Source organism: Euprymna scolopes, chromosome 22 (genome assembly GCF_053919585.1).
Source record: "Euprymna scolopes isolate OS-2025 chromosome 22, ASM5391958v1, whole genome shotgun sequence".
NCBI lineage: Eukaryota > Metazoa > Mollusca > Cephalopoda > Sepiida > Sepiolidae > Euprymna > Euprymna scolopes.
The window spans coordinates 19,335,374-19,342,914 of NC_136503.1; the positions used below are offsets into that span (position 1 = coordinate 19,335,374).

Here is a 7,541-nt window from a genome sequence, read left to right on the forward strand (position 1 = left end):
ATATATGTATTTATGCATGGATATATAGGGATATGAATATATATATATTGCATATATATATATATATATATATATATATATATATATATATATATATAAATATATATATATATATACTTATGCATGTATATATGTTGTGGGGACATACACGTCCTTATAATTACTAACATGGACTTATCCATTAGCCATATAAACCGCAAGTATAAACCGCTCAATGAGAGCTATCCGGATGTCGTACAGAGACGATTCCCCACGGACTTACTAATCTTCCTGTATCACTAACCCTGTTCTGGATAGAAATGTTCTTCGTATTCTCACAAGTCGTCGTGTTTTCCCACTTTCACCTTTCCCGACTCCACTACAATATATTTTAAAATATGTGGTAATTTTTACGATCAACGTAACAAAAGCAAAATCTACAGCCTTTAAAGATAACAGAAAAATTTTTAATAAAATAATACAAATTTTATATTTTAGAGTGGGGGATCACATTTCAGTATTCATTTAACGTTATATATGCGCCCACTTCTTGGCCATGTAGCGTTAAACGAGACGTGATCGTTAGTATTTTTTTTTTTCAAAATTGGTGGCGGGGTGGGGGAGGGAACGGGTTGAAGAGAGGACATAAGTTCCAAACATTTGAAAAATATGTAGAAACACTTCAAAACATGTGTGCTGGGATTTTTTTAAAAAAGATTTTCTTTGAAAAGGTCTCACCGTTAAATAATACTTAATTATTATTTCCCGATATTTTTAAGGCTGCTAACACACACACACACACACACACACACACACACACACACACACACACACACACACACACAAACCAAAAAAAAAACAAAAAAAAACTAAGGTGACCATGTATAATGCACATTCCCTCATTGAACTTTTATTATTTTCGTCTTTTTTCAATATTGTTTTCAATGGATTACACCCTGTGATATAAAGGAATTTCCAGTTAATCTAAGGGCAATGATGCTAAAACCTTTATTATCGAATGTATTTCGTATTGTTTTCACTAGTCGCCATGTTTGTTTTCGCACACGCGTGTATTCAATTTTTGCGCGTTTATACATTATTTCTGTATACTCACTATTCCATAGTTAGCTATAACATATACTGACCACAACGGAGCAAGAGTAGTCTCGCATATAATAAAATCATATTGATTAGAAATTTCTTCCGTTTGTTCAAAACAAATCATCAATTTAAAATAATTATTTTCTAAAATTTTAATTTTTCTAGCTTTAAATATTCTTCATATCAAATATATCAAATATATTATTAACTACTTAGCTACCAGAGTCAATTAGTAAAAGATAATGTAGAAGGCACGATTTTTCTCATGTACGGCACAATCACGTTGAAACACCGGTTCTCGCCAGATCACCGAAGTTAAGCAACGTCGAGCCTGGCCAGTACCAGATGGGTGACCATTTGGGAAGGCTAGGCGCTGTATGTACCTTCTGGGAAGGTTGGGCGTGTGCCAGCACCCTAACCCTATAAAAAGAACTCCTTGCTATAAAAACATCTACAAAAAGTTGTAGATGACCTATGCCCGACCCAGGGGCTCAAAGGGTATGGATGAAGGATTTTTCTTATTTTTGAGTACCCCTTCATATATACATTTATTGATAACTAGCAGTTCATCCCAGCTTTGCTCGGGCCCATTATACTGTTAATAATTTTAGGTGCATATATATATATATATATATATATATATATATATATATATTAAAAAGTTTGACACATGTTCAGGTAACTTACATTTAAAATTTCAAGTGTTGAGACCCAAAATTGGCAGAATAGTTTGGTAGAGTCTGCACAGGTCAACTCTCTCAATTTTGACCTCTTGAAAGCCAAATTTTCGCCCGAAACCTCATTAAAAAGCTTGCCGCATGTCTGAATACCCTCTGTGTAAAATTTCAAATGTTTAGACCCACAAGTTACTGGATAGTTTGCTAGAGACCGCAAAGGTCAAATGTTTTTAAATTTGACCTTTTGGAAGCCAAATTTTCGATCATAAACGATTAAAAAGCTTGCCCTATGTCTGAATAAACTTTATGTAAAATTTCAAATGTTTAGACCAAAAATTGGCTGATTATTTTGGTAGAGACAACAGAGGTCAATTTTTTAACTTTGACCCCAATTTTGACCCCTTAACATTTATTGCTTTGGGCTCACATTAAATTCAAAAATTGGATCCGTGTCCAAGTAACCTACATCTAAAATTTCAAGTGTTTAGACCCGAAATTGGCAGAGGAGTTTGGTAGGGTTTTCAAATGTTAAATTGTTGAATTATTACCCCATTGACAGCCAAATGTCTGGCGGAAAACCGATTAAAAAGATTTTCCCAAATCTCAATTCCCCTTATGTCCAATCTCGAGTCTGTAGACTGAAAATTGACTTAGTAATTTGGTAGGGAAATGTATGCACACTGACACACATGCAGACAATGTCACCTTTATAGATATATAGCTTGCTTTTGCCAGGCTCATGTAGGTTGACGAGTTGTTGTTATTTTGTTTAGCTTTTCTTCCCCTGTACCTACCAATCCTTACTTTAATATTTCACTCATAATTAGGAAAAGGATTCATTTAATATCTTTACTTTTTAGTATTAATTACAAAAAAAACTAACATATAACGTGGTCAGCCTTCTGTCCCGTATTCACTACATCACCGGCTTTTTTGTCACGTTTTCTATAAATAGCCATGCACATTCTATGGACGACGCCATTGCACTTGGATAATTGCAGTGCATGTCTTTCGTATTCTTCTTGTTTATTGATGAACAAAACTGCGCGCTAAATCTCCGTGCCATCTTTAGCTGGGTGATCGTTCTTAAAAGTTTAGCGCCCTTTAAGATCTAAAACATGAAAGAAACTCTGCTCAATACGCGTGTTCCTATTAACTAATTCGTCGTATCAATGGAAACACGCTCATTCTCCTAATAGAGACATGGCTACCCAAACCGATGCCGAAACATATACATACACGCACACACAAACACACGCGCACACAAACATTCACGCACATAAACTCATGCATATGTGTCCATGTTTTAACTTCTTCTTAGGGTCTCCTTTACAGTTGTAAATTGATAAATACATTTCTCCAAATTTTGAGAAGTTCAAAAGAAGCCAAGATTAAAAATGAATGTTTCATTTGTGTAGATTTGCTGAGTAATTTTGAATACAAATAAATGCAAGCGTTTTAGTTTTTCTATCTATACGCCAAATAGCAAAATTGATTACAACTTATAAACATTAATTTGCTAAAAACATTTCCTCTGATGAGATGAAGCATTTATTAACTAATTTATTAATCCATAGATTCAGGAAAAAAAAATTAATTTAAACATTTTTATGAAAAAGATTTTATAAAAAATGTCGACATTTTTATTATTCGACAAGGAATCGCCAGGTTACCTTGCACGTAACTGGCTATTATTATATAATATTAAATTGTTTATAGATCTATCGCAAAATTACATTTCATATTCTCTGGCAACCTATCCAATCAATTATTTGCACTGCAGGTAAAAATATCCTGATGTTTATTCAGGTGAGCAGGTGTTAGATTGTTGTTTAAATTTTAAAATCGTTCAATTAGATCAGGCTGCGTTCTGTATCAAGTGTAAAACTATTTTGATGATGAAGGCAGTCGTGATTCCGACTAAGTGAACTGTGGACAGAGGTCATCATCTGTCAATGTCGACACATCGTCCTGCTGCAGCCAGCCGGAAAGGACGAAACCGGAAGCCTGGCCGGGCTTATATCAGTCTTTTGTACGATAGAGTCGTGGCTCGTATTGGCGCCAAAAGTATTGATCCTATCACTAGTCAGTTACTTCCGGTTTGGGAAAGTTTATCGAACCGAAGCGCAGTAACAACGACACAACAATGGCGGCGATTGCGAGTGAGGTTTTAAACGGAAGGAATGATGAGAAACGAACTTGCGAAAAAGGCATTACTTTTCTTTGATTTCATAAGTCTAATGCTATCTCATACCAGAATGTCATTAACTTTAAAAATAAATTCTGACTAACAGAAACTAATATATGAACAATAGAGGAATAATTGCCAATTCAATCAAAGTATAAAAATAGAATTAAATGTACTTTAAATTTTTAGCTGCGTCTTTATATGAAGGAATATTGCTGTGCATGATTCAAATATAATCATGTATTGTCTATTAATATATTAAAATATTTGCTATTATCTGAATTTTTGAGACGAGGGTTGGTTAATCGTATTATTTGGATCCATCGGACTATTGTTCTCATCTTTAGTGTGATTTTCACAACGTTTCGGTCGATGTAACCTCCGACCTTCTTCAGGTGTATTTTGTCGAACTCAAGAAAGTTTCTGTCGAACTCGGGAATTAAGACGGAATTTCGAGCGGAACCCTTTATTTACTTCACGGGGTAGCGTGCTCTTGTTTCGTCAGCCATTACTGGATAGAGATCATAAGTAATTCGCAATTGCATTATTCGGTCGCCCACACGGAGGATTGAAACTTCAACCTTAAAGAGATTATCACTTTTACAATTGATTTTTCCAAGTATTCTAACCACTGCGCCACGGGTGATTTCAAGGGTTCAGCTTGATATTCCGTCCATATACATGAGTTCGATAGAAGCATTATTGAGTTCGACAACATACACCTGAATAAGGTCAAAGGTTACATTGACCGAAATGGTATGAAAATCACACTCAAGATGAGAACAGTAGTCCGACGAATTCAAATAATACGAAATATTTGTTGACAAAAAAATCAATATTTCAACTGCAACTCTGACTTATTGTCTATAGATAAATTATCTATAGCTAAATTATCTATAGATAAATTATCTATAGATAAATTGTCTATAGATAAATTGTATATAAAAAAATAAATGATGTATAACATTTTCGACAGAATTTTTTACCTAATTAGAATTTACAGTGTATGGAAAATTCATGCTTCATCTTTTGTGGGGGAACCACGGGGTTGATAGGGCTCAATTTTTTATGATAATGGTTCAGCGAACTAAGTATTATGGTATCTGTTAGGTGCACAACTAATGATTAATAAAGATTAATACGGATTAGTAGTTAATGCAAAAATGAGCACAAATTAAACCTTATTCAGCCATCAATTCAGCATAAAGCACTCATCTTTAGTCAACGAGCTATAACTTTTGCCCGTCTTCAACGAGCTTAAAAGACTAGTATATATATATATATATATATATATATATATATATATATATATATATATATATATATAAGTGTGTGCGCATGCATATATATATATATATATATATATACGTATGGACATGGCTCAGAGGCTGTGTGTGTGTCTGTGTGTGTGTGTGTGTGCGTGCGTGCGTGCATGCATATATATATATATACGTATGGACGTGGCTCAGAGGCTATGGAATGAGAGTGGAGAGTAGTATGTTCTGGTTCGATTCTAGCTGATGGCACCCAAGATATATATATATATATATATATATATATATATATATATATATTAGTTTTGATCTCATTGCTATATATTAGGTTCAATATAATAATCGATAGAGAGCAATAAATATATAATCTATGTATTAAAATATCATAATTAAGCGCATCTTCCGCCCGGGCAACGGAGGGGTAGCTTGCTAGTATATACATATTATTCTCTGCTTGTAAATATATTTTCCCCTGTGATGCATGAGTCGGGTCAATTACAATTAAGTGTGCAATAATTGTCACTTTGCTTATTGTTTGTAAAGCGTAGAGGGTAATTGAGACTTTCCTCAGACGGGAGGTGATTTTATACAACTTTCACAAATAATAAAAAAAAAAAAAAACAATTCATAAAAAAATTATTAGCAAAACGATTTTATGGCAGCCAAGTTGTCTGTTGATGCCATAGGAAATATTGACAAAAAATGAGTCGGCGAGTAATTCTTGCGAATCTTTGAAAAAAAATTAAAAATAGAAAAACATGTATTTTGTTCGTTTTCAGCATTCTTACATTGAAATAATCAATCTAACATGATATTCGACCAATAACTCCTTGACAAATTTCACAATGACATTCACATCTACTTTGCAGTCCACATTTCAGTCTATTATAGTCTATTCTTAAATTTATGGCTTTTGTTATGAGAGGTTTTAAATAATGATGCAAGCTTTTCGTCCCTTTTCTTTATTAGTTCATACGGCAAATTGGACTCATGCATAGCACTTGTAATATACTCGCTACAGCCGGTCTTTCAATGTGCTCTTCAGTCTATATAATTTCTAAATCGACTTTTGTCACTAGTCCACAATATACGCACACTGACAGCGAATAAAACACAGTACAGCTGATCTATAAAAATATTGTGTTTATTCCACACTGAAAGCATTTTTCGATTTAGTAATGACAGGTGGCGGAGGATCGTGCGGATGTTTGGCAGTGAAGAAAAAGTGTCAGCTTGTCCTCGTTCTGTGACCGACTGTTTCTCGCTTTCTGTTGTGTCGATTTATATAAACTTTCTTTCATCCTAGAATGTTTGCTATTTTCCATTGTCTATTGTTCTAATCTTTTGACCGATATTTCAGGATAATGATGCATTCCAATAGACAATAGTGGAAAGCCTTGTATTCCTTACGTGGAATCGATCTGCGTGTGTGCAACCCATCGCATGCTTCTCTTCGTGGGGTCAGCTGCCAAATATCCAACGCATAGAGCTTAGGGATATAGTACATCAGGATTACTTGGGCTGCGTGAAGTCCTCAGCATTAGTCGCAGATATTCATTCAGCCGACAGGATTGCAGGTTTTTATCTCTATAAATTGAAAGAAGCAATGCATACGAAGTCGGGACAGGGTTGGCCCAGAACAAACAAAGGACTTGCATGAAAACAAGGTAATCACTCTCACCCATTTAATATACGGTTGACATGGCTTTGCTTGCCACGCATACAAAGAGACAATTATAGAAGTACGGATGTAGATGCCGACTCCTGCTTTATTAGTTATGTTGAGACCCGAGTACAACAGACCGCTGTATCTATACATGAAAGAAGCTTTAACAGGAATCGAAGTTAAAAGCAGCCTCGTTTTAATACTATTACGTGGAGAGGAAAGGTTGAAATTTGAGGGAGCAACGCTGTAGGCTCCAATAGTATTTACAGACCGCATGAAGTAAATCTAATGAAATTTAATAACTCGAAACACATCTTGAACGAACGTTTAGATAATACTTAATTTTTTTTTTTTAGATATTTGGACTAATGTTCTTATCTTGACTGGTGTATTGTGTGGAACTCGGGAATCATTCTGTCGCACTTGGGAATCTGAATAGAATTTCGAACGGACCCCTTTGATTAATCCACGGGATAGAATGTTCTCGTTCCGTCAGTCACGACTGGATAGAAATCCTAAAAATATTTTTGCCGTATTTTTTAAGTGTCGCCCGCATTGTGTGAAAATATTGAACCGAAAAACTCTTAAACTACTGGTCGCATAACACTGAAGTTCACAGTAATCATACACCAAGGATGGTTTATAATGAGTAAAAT

At 34.7% G+C, this 7,541-nt stretch overlaps 1 pseudogene; it reads left to right on the forward strand.

Annotated features, from left to right (window-relative positions):
- The first annotated feature begins 1,345 nt into the window (after window positions 1–1,345).
- Window positions 1,346–1,462, forward strand: LOC145244232 (5S ribosomal RNA; annotated as a pseudogene).
- Window positions 1,463–7,541: the final 6,079 nt, after the last annotated feature.